Source organism: Panthera tigris, chromosome A1 (assembly GCF_018350195.1).
Source record: "Panthera tigris isolate Pti1 chromosome A1, P.tigris_Pti1_mat1.1, whole genome shotgun sequence".
In the NCBI taxonomy this organism is placed as follows: Eukaryota; Metazoa; Chordata; class Mammalia; order Carnivora; family Felidae; genus Panthera; species Panthera tigris.
The window spans coordinates 38282197-38299729 of NC_056660.1; the positions used below are offsets into that span (position 1 = coordinate 38282197).

Here is a 17533-nt window from a genome sequence, read left to right on the forward strand (position 1 = left end):
ATGCTGTAAATTATAGAACAGAAAGATGGAGGGAATATGGGACAGTCATTCCACTGTGGAGTCACTGCATGGCCGTGTATCACCTGTGTCTAGTTAGGTTCTGTAAAATAAATAAGTAAACTGCTTTAGTATCAAATCCCACTTTCTTTTTCTTAGTAGCTGGATCCATACTGATCACATCAATTATAACATTAATTAATTGTTTTTCTAATTATTTGTTTTAAGCTAGTTTCCCTGCTACATTATAAGCATATTATTTAGTCCTTTTTTTTTTCTTTTTTTTTTTTTAATTGCTATATCCTAGAACCTAACTCCACATCTGGAGTATGATATTTGAGTAAGTGACTTAACTTTTCTAAATTTTAGTTTCCCCCAACAGATATAATAGTTTAATAAAATATAGCTGGTTGATTGTTAAAATGAAATAAGATATGTGTGTGAGATTTGAAAAGGAGGAAAAAGATATCATAATACATATGGCACTGAGAGGAAAAAGCAAATATATTGAGCATCTACTACCAGTAAGAACAAGGTGACTTGAACTCATCAGTGAGTTTAATTTTGTGTAACTTTCATAACTCTGTATAATAGGTGATGTCATTACCACTTACAAGTGAAGAAATTTAATTCAGGAAGGATAAGGAACTTCACCACTACCACACGTATAGTATAGTGCTGGCAGTGTGGATTTGAACCAAACCCTGAATCCAAAGTTCATATACATTCCATGGTATCACATTACATTCCATGCATCACATGCTACAAGTAACTATATACTACGTAGTATGTAATTCTTAATTTTAACTGAACGAAATGATTGGTTTATAGTTGACTTTAGTATTCACATTTAATGTTTATCTTTGTGTATGAAATTTTGTCATTAAAATTTGAACAAATTCTACCTTTTTAGTTGATTCTTTTTGCCTAAAAAATGATTTCAGAGTTCTTAAAGAATAATTATTCCCTAAGTGATTGTTCTTTAGTCAGAGTCTATGAAAATCCATGTGATTTTTAAAAATATAATGTAGATTTAATGTGAATTCAAAAATATCATGATTTTGACTATTTTCTGCATGTAAACTCATTTGACATAAGCAGAATTAGAATGAGAAATTCATCTCCTTCATTTGTCATATCAGGAGCCACTTTGGCTAATCCTATTGTCTGTGTAGCCAGATGACTGGCACGTCAAAAATCGCCTAGCCACTCCTGTTAAAGTCAGTGGAAGTCACACCGTGTATCTCTACTCACCATTTTGACAGTTTGGGAACAGGAGATAACACATCATAAACAACTACCAGGAAATGTGTACTAAAAAAAAAAAAAAGAACATAATAGGATTGCAATTTATTCTGTTCCCCTTACTTATCAGCTTTCTGCATGTGGTTGATTTAAAACCTTGTAAAAAAGTCAGAAGATTATTTATAGTTTTCTTCCCTAGAAATGAGCACATTTTGAGCCCAGGCAGGTTAAAATATGAAATATGTTAAAATGGTATTTCTATTCGATCCAAGACTTTAAAAAGATGCAATGTAACAGAGCATTCTGACTCAAGAAGATGACTATTTTCAGGGAGATAAAAGCTGACATTGATAACAAAATGTTTATATTAGTGGTTTATAATATAGGTGTCCCATGGATGATTTTGATAGATCCCTAGTTAGAAATATATACTGAGTTTGCATATTTTGACTTATTTTCAGGGTGAAAAATATGCTTTTCAGAATATAATGTTTTTATCCAGTAAAAAGGAAACTAAGTTTGTGTATAATAAATATATAGATAATAGCCAATTTGGCAAAATGAGCAATTTTGTCTGGTCTATTTTAGTATGCATTGTATTCTTTAAGAAATGAAAATACAAAGACTACAATAATTCTCACATTGATAACAGTTGGATTCTAAAAGATTTACATTCAATAGACCACATAATAATTTATGGATTTTCTTATACATTTCTAAAATGTCCAAAAACAGGAACAATCTGGTTACCTTACGTTTATTCTATATGATCGTACCATTATATGAATTACTGTTGTGTACTAACTACTGTTGTGTACCTTCCTGGGAAGTGGATGATAATTAAAATGCCAAAGGATATACTGAAGAGAACAAATACATGGATTATTTCACCATAAAATTATCAATGCTTAAATAAAAGCAATTTTTTGGGCCCAAATGTTCCTTGTATAATAAAGCAATTTCTAAAGATTGTTTTTCAGAAGGACAGATATGCAAAGGGCCTTGTGCAATTTATGTACATGCATACGTTCATTTAAAAACATCAGTTTAAAGTACCTAAGAAAACATATTTTTCAACATTGTCTTTAAGATAGAAACTAATTTGTGTACATTAGGACTAAGACTGAAATGAATTCAGTTATCTAATTTGCAAAATGAGGTAAGCGGAGAAATGAGGAACCAAGAATTTGCTCACAGCTACCCTACGTTACAAAACACTAAGATAATGAAGACAGAAACAGTTTATAACAGTAGTGTGCTGCTTCAAAGTATAGATGTCTCCTGACCCATCTTCCATAACTGCACGCAAGAGTCAATTCCTTTACTCATCCAAGTGAGAATTCTCAATTCACATCAACCACACCTCCACTACCAGAGAGAAGAGACTCCAATGAGAACCTTAGAACAGTTCCCTCATATTTTGCCTAGTCCTTGGGTTTGATACCAATTGGAACAATAGGAGAGACCAATAATCCTAGAACTAAGTTGACACTGAAGACAAACAAGTGGCCAATCTAAAAAAGGAGGGGTAAAGGAAATGGAGAATTTGTTTTAGAAATAATAGGACTTTTTATGAAGCCATGCTCTATAATATATTGTCACATATATAGTAATCCATGTAATAGTCTTGTGCACACAGAAACAAACCTACAGATTCATAGATAGGTGACAGAAGTAACGCTGAGGAAAATGGGTAAAGGTAGACTTTTCTTTTTTTTAAATATATGAAATTTATTGTCAAATTGGTTTCCATACAACACCCAGTGCTCATCCCAAAAGATGCCCTCTTCAATACCCATCACCCACCCTCCCCTCCCTCCATCCCCCATCAGCCCTCAGTTCTCATTTTTTAAGAGTCTCTTATGCTTTGGCTCTCTCCCACTCTAACCTCTCTCTTTTTTTCTTTTTCTTCCCCTTACCCATGGGTTCCTGTTAAGTTTCTCAGGATCCACATAAGAGTGAAATCATATGGTATCTGTCTTTCTCTGTATGGCTTATTTCACTTAGCATAAGTTCCGTCCAAAAGGTAGACTTTTCAAATCATAGTGGGAATGCATTACACAATAAAAATGGGGTCACCTGCGTGGCTCAGTCAGTTAAGCGTCTGACTCTTGGTTTTGACTCAGGTCATGATCTCACTGTTCATGGGTTCAAACCCCACATCAGACTCTGAGTTGACAACATGGAGCCCGCTTGGGATTCTCTCTGCCTTTCCTCTGCTCAATCTCTCTCTCTCATTCATTCTCTCTCTCTGTCTCTCTCTCATTTTTTCTCTCTCTCTCTCAAAATAAATAAACATTAAAAAATTAAAGTGAGTCCTTGTCTCAGCCCATAAAATAAATCCCTTCCATGTAAATCAGTTATTCATTATAAACAGAAAAACTATAGTGTTAAAAAAATATTATAAGATACTATCTTAATGAAACCATAATAAAGAATTAAAAAATTATTTTCTTTACTATTAATCTTAAAGGAAAAGATAGTACATTAAAATTAAGAAGTTAATCACCATATGCCAAAAAGAGAATGAAAATGTGACAGTATGTGCAAAAGCCAAAATGGAGTGAAAAAGCCAAGTGTGTAGGAAGGTATTTTCAACATGTATTTTTCAACACATAGAACCAACAAATGGCAGGTCATCAAAATATGGAAAGAAGTATATGTGAAAGAATTTTTTAAAATATACTCTAAAGAATGGGCAAATGACTTTAAAAGCTACTACAAATAGAGTAAATCCAAGTGTTAAAAATAATTAATGACATTATATTCCAGGAAATCAAAATGGCCATTAAAATGCAATCACAGTAGGCACATTCTAGAGTCTCAGGTAGCAATGCCTAAGTGAGCTCACAGACCAAGGACAACTCTTACTATTCTGCTATTAATTGGTATAACTTCTTTGGGTATAATGTAACATTATCTAGGTAAGTAAAGATATCCAGAGCCTGTGGCCCCCTCTTACATAAATATCTTAAATAAACTCAAGTATTCATGTAATTAAGATATGTTCTCAACTGTTCATACTATCCTTTCTTTCCATTATGGTTCCAAAATGTGAAAACTATATATATATATATTTTATAATATATATAATATATATATATTTTATAATATATATAATATATATATATTTTATAATATATATAATATATATATATTTTATAATATATATAATATATATATATATTTTTTTTTAAATCAAAATGGATTTAAAAAAATTTAGTCTCTTCATACAATAGGATACTATTTGGCAACAGAAGGATGAGCAAATTCCAGTTACAGGCAACAACCGTGAAAAATCACATAAAATAATATTAAGGAAAAGAAGACAAAAAATAAACCCATACTGTAAAAGTCAGATATAGTCTAAACTAAAATATATTGTTTATGGTTGTGTCCATAATTGGTAAAATTATCATTGAGTGCAAGGTTATGATTATCACAAAAAGGAGAATGGTTATTTCTATTCCACTATCTATTCTCCACCCTCTCTAATTTGGCTTCTCTTCTAGTTTTTTCCTTTTCCTATTCCTCTCTTCGTTTTCACTACAACATCCCTACATAAAGCATTCTACTTAAAACGAAGTATGTATTTGATTAGCCCATTGCTGCTTCTTTTTTAGCAAAACACATTTCTTGGATAAGAGTTATATTGAATAGGTTTGATATTGGGTCTATTACTTGTGTGAGTTTTATTTGGTTGACTATTTTTGCTGTTAAAGGAAATCCTATCGTGGTGCTCTCTATTTATGGGATGAAGACAAAAACTTTTTTCAGATAATAGTTCTATACCATAAACCAGAAGCGAAATGTTTTTGCTCCAAGAGAAAGTCCACCCAGAAAAGCATCTGTGTATGAGGCCAACATCCCAATATGTTTCTAATAGTGTGCCATTAATTTCTAAGAAGTAACCATATTCAATATAGTTCAGCCTGGAGAATTCATTATAAGTGTAATGAGAATCTTTTTTTTTTTTTTTTTTTTTTTGGTCAATCCTTATAGTCTCTTATTCTGTCACTAATTTCTGAGATTTTACGTTTTACATTATTATTTTGAATCTTGTATTTTGAGTGGGGTAAATTGTGCCAGGTCATTTATTTTGCTTTTTCCTTTGTAATTGATCTTAGCCTTCAGTTTAGAGACTTAATATGTTATGGCAATTATAGTTACAACTGAAAACCAAGTATGTGAAGCGTTAACTCTGGGATTAATGCAGGGACACCCTGGGCCTACAGTGAAGAAATTGTTTTTTCCCATTTATCACTTGACCTTCACAAAACACCTGCAAGAAGTAGATGACAGTAATTCTTATTTCTATGAAATTAACATCTCAAAATTGGTGTCTGATAATCTCATGTATACCTGGACATTTCCTTTTCTCTTGTGTACGTTATGATGGTAGATAGCAGGAGGTGGCTTTAAAAGATTAAGGGAAAATTTAAGGTATGTACTTCTGATATGATTTCAGGTACTTCCTTGAGTGTATTTGGTGTCTTTTTTATTCAAAGGGAGTTAAGTCAATGGACTGAAGCAGTCTGCTAACTGAAGACATTAAGAATGGTTAGGAATTTGTTTCTCGGCTCAGACATCTGTTAAGTTGATCATATTATTATATCTCAATTATACTTTGACCCCTGAAGATGTTTATGGTACTATCCCTGGTGTGACTCTGCAATTACCTAGTTATCTAATATCTAGAAAAGAAAGGGAAAGTATTTTCTATTTATTGGGTCAATTTTATAGCTATAAATTTTTCCGTGAGTATTGTTTGGTTGCATCTCACATCTCAAAGCTTTTTTTGTTACGCTTCTGGTTTTCTAAAATTAAGGTATGGTTGACATACAATGTTTTGTTAATTTTAGCTGTACCACATAATTTGATATTTGTATGTATTGCAAAATGATCACCACAGTTACAGAATTTGTGTGTGAGTGATGAAAACTTTTAAGACCTACTTTCTCAGCAACTTTAAGATATACAATAAAGTTATTAAACTGATAAGAACAGATACTACACTTGATCTTAGCCAAAAGGCCGAGAAGCGATTACAATAAAGTTATTAATTATGGTCACCATGCTGTAAATTACATCCCAGTGACTTACTTATTGTATTACTGTACCCTTGACTCCCTTCACCATTTCTCACACCCAAACCCTCTGCCTCTGGCAACCACCAATCTGTTCTCTGTGTCTATGAGCTTAGGTTTGTTTGTCTATTTTATTCTACATATAAGTGAGATCATATGGTTTTTGTCTTTTCTGTCTGCCTTATTTCATTAAGCATGATACCTTCACGGTCCATCCGTGTTGTCACAAATGCAAGATTTCAGTCTTTTTTTTATGTTGAATAACATTCTGTTGTGTATATAGACCACATTTTCTTCATCAATCCATCCATCACTGGACACTTTAGGTTGTTTCCATATCTTGGCTAATGTAAATAATGCAGTGAATGTGGGGATGCATGTATCTTTTCAAGTTAGTGTTTTTGTTTTTGGTTAAATGCCCAAAAATGGAGTTGCTAGATCTTACAGTAGTTCTATTTTTAATTTTTTGAGGAACCTGCATACTGTTTTCCGTACTGGGTGCACCAATTTACACTCCCACCAATTGTGCACCAGGGTTTTGTTTACCCACATCCTTACCAGCACTTATTTCTTCTCTTTTTGATAATAGCCTTTCCAGTCGGTGTGAGGTGATCCCTCATTGTAGTTTTGCTTTGAATTTTTCTGATGATTAGAAATGTTGGGCATCTTTTCTTATACTTGTTGGCCATACGTATGTCTTTGGACAAATGTCTATTCAGATGCTCCACCCATTTTTAAGTGGGATTGTTGGCTTTTTCTATTGAGTTTTTATATAATTTTGGATATTAACTTATCAGATATATGATTTGCATATATTTTCTCCCATTCTGTAGCTTGCCTTTTCATTTCACTAGTTTTTTACTGTGCAGAAAATTTTTAGATTGATATAGGCCCACTTATTTTTTTAAATAAGTAGCTACTTATTTATTTTTTTATTTATATATTTATTTTTTAGTGAACTCTACATCCAATGTAGGGCTTGAAGTCACACCACTCTGAGATCAAGAATCACATGCTTTACTGACTGAACCAGCTAGGTGTCCCTAGTCCCACTTATGTAGTCCCCCTTATTTTGTTGCCTTTGCTTTTGGTGTCAGATTGAAAAATTATTACAAGACCAGTGTCAAGGAGCTTATCATCTATGTTTTCTTCTAGGATTTTTATGGTTTCACGCCTTACATTCAAGCCTATAATTCATTTTGAGTTAATTTTTGTGTGTGGTATAAGATAATGATCCAATATTATTCTTTTGCATGTAACTATCCATGTAGGTGTCCAGTCCAACACCATTTATTGAATACTGTCCCTTTACTATTGTATATTCTTGCATCCTTTTTAATAAATTAACTGAACATATATGCAAGAGTTTATTTCTGGACTCTGTCTTCTGTTCCGTTGATCTTTATGTCTGTTTTTATGCCAATACCATACTGTTTTGATTACTATAGCTTTATAATAGAGTTTGAAGTGAGGGAATATAACGCCTCCAGCTTTGTTCTTCTTTCTCAAGATTGCTTTGACATTACAGGGTCTTTTGTGGTTCCATACTTCTGATTTTTTTAGACATTGTTTTTTAGACAAGTCGTAGGTTTACATTAAAATTAAGAGAGAAGTACAGAGATTTTCCATATATCCTTTGCTCCCAAACATAAAAAACCTTTCCCATTATCAACATCACTAACCAGAATGGTACTTTCTTTTTTTTTTAAACAAATATGGACTTACATGGATACATCATAATTACCCAAAGTACATAGTTTACCTCAGGATTCACTCTTTCTGTTATACATTCAGTGGGTTTGGACAAATGTGTAATGGAATATACCAGTCATTATAATATCATTATAATCATCTGTTTTTGCCTGTTAATCTCCTCATCCCCATCCCCAGAAACCACAGATCTTTGTATTATCTCCATACTTTTGCATTTTCCAGAATGTCTATAGTTGAAATCATATAGTATGTAGCCTTTCAAGATTGGTTTCTTTCACTTAGTAATATGCACTTAAAATTCCTCTATGTCTTTTTGTGACTTGATAGCTCATTTCTTTTTAGTGGTGAATAAATATTCCATTATCTGAATGTATTCGAGTTTGTTTATTCATTTACCTACTGAAGGACATCTTGGGAATTACCAAATTTTGGCAATTATGAAAAAAAACTATAAAAATATTTATGCAGGTTTTTTTGTGAATGTAAGTTTTCAACTACTTTGGATAAATACTACAGAATGTGATTGCTGGATTGTATGGTAAGAGAACTTCGGTTTTATAGAAAACTGTCAAACTGTCCTCCAAAGTGGCTGTACCATTATGCATTCCCACCAGCAGTGTCTGAGGTTTCCTATTGCTCTACATCCTGGTCAGCATTTGGTGTTGTCATTGTTCCCGATTTTGAGCATTCTACTAGACCTGTAGCAGAGGTACCTCATTGTTTTCAGTTGCATTTCCCTGATGGCATTAAAATATGCAGTGTCTTTTCATATGCTTATTTTCATCTATATACTTTTGTGAGGTATTTGTCTCTCATTTTTTATATTAAATTCTCCCATTTTTTATTCCTAAGTAGTTTAAAACTGCAGTTTGTTTCTGCTATTACACAAAATTAATTTAAATATTTAAACTGAAATTGGTTAATTTTATTTCATTTTGGTAATGGACCATTATAGAATATAATTATTTTACCTTTGGAATTATTTTTCCCCCCAATGGCTACACTTTATAGCACATATAATTGACATATATCACTGAGTAAGCTTAAGGTATACAATATGATGATACGATACATGTATATATTGTAAAATGGTCACCACATGTTGGTGAACACATCCATCAACTCACATAATTACCATTCTATTATTATGGTAAGCTCAAGTATAATCTTGCAGAATGTAAAATCTACACATATTTATGTCTGTTTGTAAGGATGAATATATGTATGTTCATTTTTTTAATTAATTTTAACGTTTTGTGTTTGTAGATACTTACTCAACTTGAGTGAGTTCTTGACTGAGAGTCAGATTTTAAGTTCACAATAGTTGCTCATTAGAACTTGCCAAATGTTTTTATATAAAATTTCATACTTTTTAAATAATGTCTTATATGACATATCTGGTAGAAATTTGAATATATTTTGTTTCCTTTGGAGTTTGCCAGTTTTGTTTCTGTTATTTTATCTTTGGGTATTTTAAGAGTTTTTATGGTATCCTGAAATTTTATTATAGTCTGTTGAGTTTTAGTAGTAAGTTTGGATTTGCACTACTCTATTTTTAAAAATTTTTTTAATGTTTATTTTTGAGAGCGAGTGTGAGCAGGGGAGGGGCAGAGAGAGGGGGAGACACAGAATCCAAAGCAGGCTCTAGGCTCTGAGCTGTCAGCACAGAGCCTGATGCGGGTCTCAAACCCACAAACCATGAGATCATGACCTGAGCCGAAGTCAGACGCTCAACTGACTGAACCACCCCGGTGCCCCTACTTTGCTATTTTAATTCCACTGCAGTGGGCATCTTCATCTCTGGGATTTTTTTTTTTTTTTTTTAAGTCACTGGGTATTCTGTTCTAAACTTTCTTCTTTCCCATGATGAAAATTCTGGGACTTCTCTATTACATGCATGTTATCTCTTTTAACTTGTCCCTCTTACTTTCCTCACTTTGTGTCTAATGCTATATTGTATACAAAATGATAAACCTCTACAATTCCAGCAAGTAATTTATTTTGAACAGTTTACTTACAGAGCCAGTTTTTTTTTTAATTCCAGTTATATTAGTTTCAGGTGTGCAACATAGTGATTCAACAATTCTATACTTTACTCAGGATTCATTACAATAAGTGTACTCTTAATTCCCTTCACCTATTTCACCCATTCTCTGCCCCCCGCCCACATCCCCTCTGGTAATCACCAGTTTGTTCTCTATGGTTAAAAGTCTCTTTTTTCATTTGTCTCTTTTTCCTTTGTCTTGTATATTAAATTCCACATATTAGTGAATTCATACAGTATTTGTCTTTCTCTGACTTATTTCACCTAGCATTATACTATCTAGCTCCATCAATGTTGTTGTAAATGGAAAGATTTCATTCATTTTTATGACTGAATAGTACTCCAGTGTGTGTGTGTGTGTGTGTGTGTGTGTGTGTGTGTGTGCGCTCGCACGCACACAGAGACACACACCACTTCTTCCTTATCCATTCATCTATCCATGGTTACTTGGTCTGTTTGCATAATTTGGCTGTTTTAACTAATGCTACAATAAACACAGGGGTATATATATTTTTTATAATTAGCATGTTCATATTATTTAGGTAAGTACCCAGTAATGCAATTAATGAATCATAGGTCATTCTATTTTTTAATTTTTTGAGGAATCTCCATACTGTTTTTCAGAGTTGGCACACCAGTTTGCATTCCCACCAACAGTGCATGAGCGTTCCTTTTTCTCCACATCTTCACCAATACTTGTTGTTTCTTGTGTTTTTGAATTTAGCCATTCTAACAGGTGTGAGATTGTACTTCATTGTGGTTTTGATTTCCCTGATGGTGAGTGATGTTGAGCATCTTTTCACTTGTTTGTTGGCCATCTGGATATTTTCTTGGCAAAAAGCTTATTCATGTCTTCTGCTCATTTTTAATTGGCTTATTGGGTTTTTGGGGTGTTGAGTTTATAAGTTATATATTTTGGATGCTAACCCTTTATTGGATATGTCATTTGCAGATATCTTCTCCCATTCGGTAGGCTTTTGGTTTTATTCATTGTTTCCTTTGCTGTGCAGAAGCTTTTTGTTTTGATGTAGACCAACAGTTCATTTTTGCTTTTACTTCCCTTGCCTCAGAAGACATATCCAGAAAGTGTTTGCTTCGGCTGATGTCAGAAAAATTATTGCCTGTGCTCACTTCTAGGATTTGTAAGGTTTTAGGTCTTATATTTAAATCTTTAACCCATTTGGAGTTTATTTTTGCTTATTGAGTTTGCTCAATAAAAAATTTGCTGCTTTCTAATGAAATACAAAGGTTTCATTACACAAACTCTGTTGAACTTCCTTGAAATTGTTCTTGAGTAATCCCTTAGCCTTAAGATATCACTGAAGTACAAATATTTTATTCAATATCATGTTTCAGTGTGTCTCTGGCTCTTACATGCATGGAGAGAAATAATTTCTGAATTTTGAAAGCAATAGGTGATCTTCCCTGATACAGATAGTAAGGATTATAAAAAACAACAACAATAAAACAACAACAACAACAAAAAGTACAGTAGAGCAAGATTGTAAGTTTGTAACCTTCCTTACATTCACAGCTTCAAAGACAGGAAAAATTCTCCATTAGCAAGTTTAGAAGTTTGGCCAAGATTTCTTCTTGTCGTCCTTTTAATCTTATGGATTTTTAAAATATGGCTTTAAAATTAGAGCGTAGGGGACACCTGGGTGGCTTGGTTGAGCATCCGACTTCGTCTCAGGTCATTATCTCACAGTTTGTGAGTCCCAGCCCCACATAGGGCTCTATGCTGACAGCGTGGAGCCTAGAGCCTGTTTCAGATTCTGTCTCCCTCTCTCTCTCTGCCTCTCTCCTGCTTGTGCTTACCCACTCTCTCTCTCTCCCTCTCTCTCTCTCAAAAACAAACATTAAAAAAATTTTTTTAAATAGATAAATAAAATTAGAGTTTTTGATTATGCCATAGACACTAATATTTTGAGTAAATTAATTGTATGTGGATGACCTTTGACAGCATCATCCATGATGATTTATAAAAATGCAGATCCTGAAACCTCCCAAGCTTTTGTGATAGTTTCACGTAATGTGCATTTTAACAAGCTCCCCAATGATACTTCCACTCACAAAAGGTTGGGTATCACTGATAAGAACATTCTCTGACATATTTGCAAACTTCATTATGTTAGAGATTTTGAGAATATGGAAAACAATCTTTTATTTCTCCGAGAAATGCTGTCAACATGAACACTGATATTCATTGAGAGGGAAAGGGAAAGTTAAAAATAAAAGTATCAGTAAAGTACATGAATATCTATGTTCTTAACTCTCCATTAACATGAAACAAATATGCCAGATGGTAAATGCCCTACTTACAAAACACCGGGAATTGACTGATCCCCAAGCAGAGATCCCTAGAAAGTAATTTGTGTCACTCAAGGCAACAAAACATATTGATAAATTGTGCTCAGTGTTCATGAAAATGATTGGATTCAAACCGAGGAACTTGAACATGTGGCATTATGGAGCAGAGAGCATTTAGTTTATTAAATAAAGTTCTCTCACAAATATCCCATACCAGAGAGCAAAAATAAAAGCAGTAGTATAATGACTTTCTTAATTGCTATAAGATTAAGAAGTATTGAAACTTAACTTTTGGTTATGTGTCATATTAATATATATATGAATTATTTTTTCAGATACCATAAATAACCATAAGAGTTAGAGAAATATATGCTCAGAAGGTCCTTGTAATTTTAGACATTCTGTGGCAGTAATATAACTTTTCTTAGAAAATATATTACATCTTCAGGTGGGTCAGTTACCACCATTTAAGTTATTTTAATTCTGAATGATGATTGTACATTGATTTTTAAAGATTAATTCTAAATTACATTTTTTTTTTTTTTGAGGGAGAGAGAGACACAGAGCACAAGCGAGGGTGGGACAGAGAGAGAGGGAGACAAAGAATCCAAAGCAGGATCCAGGTTCTGAGCTGTCAGCACAGAACCTGACGTGGAGCTTGAACCCACCAACAGTGGGATCATGACCTGAGCCAAAGTCGGATACTTAACTGAAGGAGCCACCCAAGCACCACGGCATGTTTTTTTTAAAGATATGTAGTAATCTTATCAGTAAAATTTGGTATTAAACCAGAACTCATAGTTATTGAGCATTGTTCTAGATGTTTAACATAGATTTTTCTCTCATTTCTCATTTACTAAACCAAAGTTACTCTTCAGATAAGTTTGTAAAAACCTGAGGATGAGAAGGCTTAAATAATTCAAATTCAAGTTTGTCCAAGTGATTCAAAACCAAAGCTTTCTTTTACACTAAAATGTCATATATTACTGGTAAATTTTTTTGGTCTTCCATTTATACAGTGCATACATTTGTATTTTCACTCTTTTCTGATTTTATACTTAATATATTTTTGGGTGGGTAGAAATTTGGTAAATACATAGGCATTCACATATTACTATCCACAGATAATTGATTATAAATCTGATGTGTGTGTTGTATATATAATTTTCTGTATGTTTGAATTGTGTATCTATCTAATCCTCTGTATTTATGTTTTTCTTTTAGTTTGTTTTGTTTTTGTTGTTAAGCATCCCCTTTATTTTAGAAACAAACATGGTTCTTTGAGGACCTGCACATTATTCATTCTAGAGAGAGAATGCCAAGCTCTTAACTGGCTCTACTGCTATATAATAATGGTTGATTGATTCAGGGTAGGCAACTGTCTTATAATGCTTTCCCAGAATGTTTTCAGATAGAATTCAGAGGAAATGTTCACTGTGTTAGAAATTGTGAAATACGAGACTTAGTATATAATGGAAGAAAAAAAGAGATCCATAAGATAGGGTTTAATTAATACTAAAATATACACAATTTAAAAGTTTTGCCTTTTAATCTGCATTTAATCTTGTCTAATTAAAATGTAGATGTCATAAATAATCCAGGGTTTTTGATGTCAAGGGAAAAATAATGTGAATTTAATAAAACAAAGAAATAAATACTAATTTATTTTAAAAATATAAATTCCCAAAAATGTGACCAGAGTACAACTGATGGAGTCTACCTAAAAATATTAGATGCATTAAACACTTCATTTTGATAGGGAGAAAGACAGAAAGAAGGTAGCCTTTCTTACCACAACATTCCTCTTAATGGCAGAGATTTTCCTACACCATATATCAGATGTGACAGAAAAGTAGAGCACGCCTATTCCCAGAGAGGATCATTACACTTCACCTTAAAAACCTTTAAAATGGTTTTATTGATCAGACTTAACTCAGTGAAGTAGAACACGGAAAAGTTTTAGCTGTCTATAATCTCAACCTTCATTATGTTTTGTAGAATTCCCATTCCTCTCAATTAATGATATCCTAGGTGATTTGTATAACTTTCTGGGCACTTTTAGTTCATAAAAAGTTCAGTGAGTTGCTTTTTAATTTTTAATTTATTAATTTTTACTAGTTTTATTAATGTTCAGTTTTTCAAGAATAAATTCAGGTATTAGTTTATTGGACATCCTTCCAGATAAGTTGTATACATATAAACACACATTTATATTTTTATTTTGCCCACCTTTTAACACCACTAACTATATACTTTGATTTATACTTGTTCATATCTTTGGAAAAAAAAATTTATAGTAAAATAGTGGACTCTTTCATTGTTTTTCAAGGATACAAATTATTCCATTAATGGATGTACCACAGTTATTTAACTGGTCTTTTATTTTGAGATATTCAGGTTGTTTCCAATATTTTACTGTTACATAATGCTACAAGATGCAGTGACTAACACTATATATGTCATTTCATACTTACTTTAATAAATTAATGGAAGAATTTTTAGAAGTGGAATTCCTAGGATGTGCATTATTTTCACATACACTGCAAAATTGCACTTCATATAGATTACAGTCATTTATAATTCAATTAGATATAACTAAGCTTCACGGTATCTTCATACCCTCCTAAAACTATACTATTTATGCAACTTCTGGATCTTTGCTAGTATACTAAACAAACATTGGTGTGCCTATATCATTTTTATTTTATTTCTTTAATCAGGAATATTTGTATTTAGTATGTTTAAGGGTCATTAGCATTTCTTTTTCTGTTTGTCCATTTATATTCTTTGATTTTTTTTTTAATTTATATTGGCCTTTTTCAGTGGCCTATATAGGGTTCAGTGTTAAGAAAATAGCATTGTTTCTTGTTATTAATTCTGAATATGTTTTTTGGATTTTGCTTATAATAATTTTTTCTATGTAGAAAACTTTAATATGTGTTTTTATTTATATGTTTTGTTTTGTGGTTTCAGAAGTTTTATGTTCTACTTAAAAAGGTCTTTCCATTCTAGGGCTGTAAAACCCCTAGTTTCTTTTAGTGTGTTTAATGATTTACTTTCTTTAAAATTAAACATGTGGTTGGGGCACCTGGGTGGCTTAGTGGGTTAAGCATCTGACTTTGGCCCAGATCATGACCTCGCAGTTTGTGGGCTGGAACCCTGCGTTGGGCTCTGTGCTGACAGCTCCCTCTCTCTCTGCCCCTTCCCCACTCATGCTCTGTCTCTCTCTGTCCCAAAAATGAATAAACATTAAAAAAAACTTTTTTAATGTGGTTAATGTGGAAATTATTTTTTGTGGGTTATGAAGTAAGAATTTTTTTATCTAGATTCCTCCTTTTTTAAAAATTCAAAATTTCCCAGTATTAATATTACATATTAATATTAATTACATATTAATTACATATTAATATTACATATTAATACTGGGAAATTTAAGTATTAATATTACATATATCAATATAGTATTTGTTTATGTCTAGGGTTTCAATTATTGTTTATTATGTATTCACATGCCAGTACCCCACTGTTTATATAGTGATGTTTTATGGTATATTTTATTTATTTATTATTTTTTTAACATTTATTTATTTTTGAGAGACAGAGAGAGACAGAGCATGAGCAGGGGAGGGGGGGAAGAGAGAGAGAGAGGGAGACACAAAATCTGAAGCAGGCTCCAGTCTCTGAGCTGTTTGTTAGCACACAGCCGGATATGGGGCTCGAACCCACGAACTGAGAGGCCATGACCTGAGCCAAAGTCAGACGCTCAACCAACTGAGCCACCCAGGCACCCCTGGTATATCTCAATATTAAGTAAGGTAAATCATTGATCATTTTGTTCAGAAGTTCCTTGTTTGTACTTTTTTATATTCTATATGAACTGTAGATTCATCTTTTTAGTTCCAAAACATCCTATTTACATTTTTCTTTAGATCACGTTAAAATTATAGTTTAGCTTAGGGAGTTCTGACCTATTTGTAAAGTTGTGTCTTCTCTTTAAAAAAAAAATGTTTACTTATTTTAGAGAAAGCGAGAAAGAGACAGAGAGACTGAGAGCACTAGTGGGGAGCAGCAGAGAGATGGAGACAGAATCTGAAGCAGGCTCCAGCCTCTGAGCTGACAACAGAGAGACCAATGTGGGGCTCACACTCAGGAACCACAATATCATGACTTGAGCTGAAGTCAGATGCTTAACCTACTAAGCCACCCAGGCACCGCTAAAGTTGTATCTCCTCTTGAAGCATATATCTTGCTTTATTTTGTGCAGCATTACATAGATAGTTTATTCAAAGAGCGCATTACACGTTATTTATTGAATGAGAATATCTTCTTACTATTTATAATAATGGATATTTGGCAAAATATTTCATCAAATGCACAACTTGACAAGTTAGATGAAAGCTTTGCAGCTTCTCATTCTGTTTAAAGAGGATTTCGTTACTTATTAAAAAGAGGAGAATGCACACAGATATCCCTTTTATATTCACAACTCAGCTGCAACATACGTATCTTTGAATTTCCCTTTAGTACATGAACATTTTTATATTCATGAAACTGGTAATTTAACAAGAGAATTCATGCTTCTGATGCTTTAATATATTTATTAGATTATGTTTTTGGAACACTGCCAAGTCATCCTTATGACAGCCTGGGGATGTTTCTAAAAAGACATTATCTGGTTCTAATTAGTGATCATGATTTTTCCATTGGAGGATCATGACTGAAAATTTACTGTTTTATGTTATACTAAGATATTGAGAAATGGGGAAAGGAAATGTAGAAACTATATTTATATTTTAACTTAAAAGACAGGTGTATTTTTATCATAACAAAAAGAAAACAAACAAAAGATAGGATTAATTTTTACCTCTTTCAACACCAATTTTATTTTTAAAATTTTTTACTGTGTATTTATTTTTGAGGGAGTGAGTGCAAGCAGAGGAGGGGCAGAGAGGGGGGCAGGGACAGAGGATCCAAAGCAGGCTCTGTGCTGACCAGCACAGAGCCCCACCTGGGGTTTCAACTCACAAACCGCAAGCTCGTGACCTGAACTGAAGTGGGATGCTTAACTGACTGAGCCACCCAGGTACCTCAAAACCAATTTAAAAAAATTAACATTTATTTATTTTTTTGAGAGACA

At 32.9% G+C, this 17533-nt stretch overlaps 1 pseudogene; it reads right to left on the reverse strand.

Annotated features, from left to right (window-relative positions):
- Positions 1-6116: 6116 nt before the first annotated feature.
- Positions 6117-6288, reverse strand: LOC122232422 (annotated as a pseudogene).
- Between the last annotated feature and the right edge of the window lie 11245 nt (positions 6289-17533).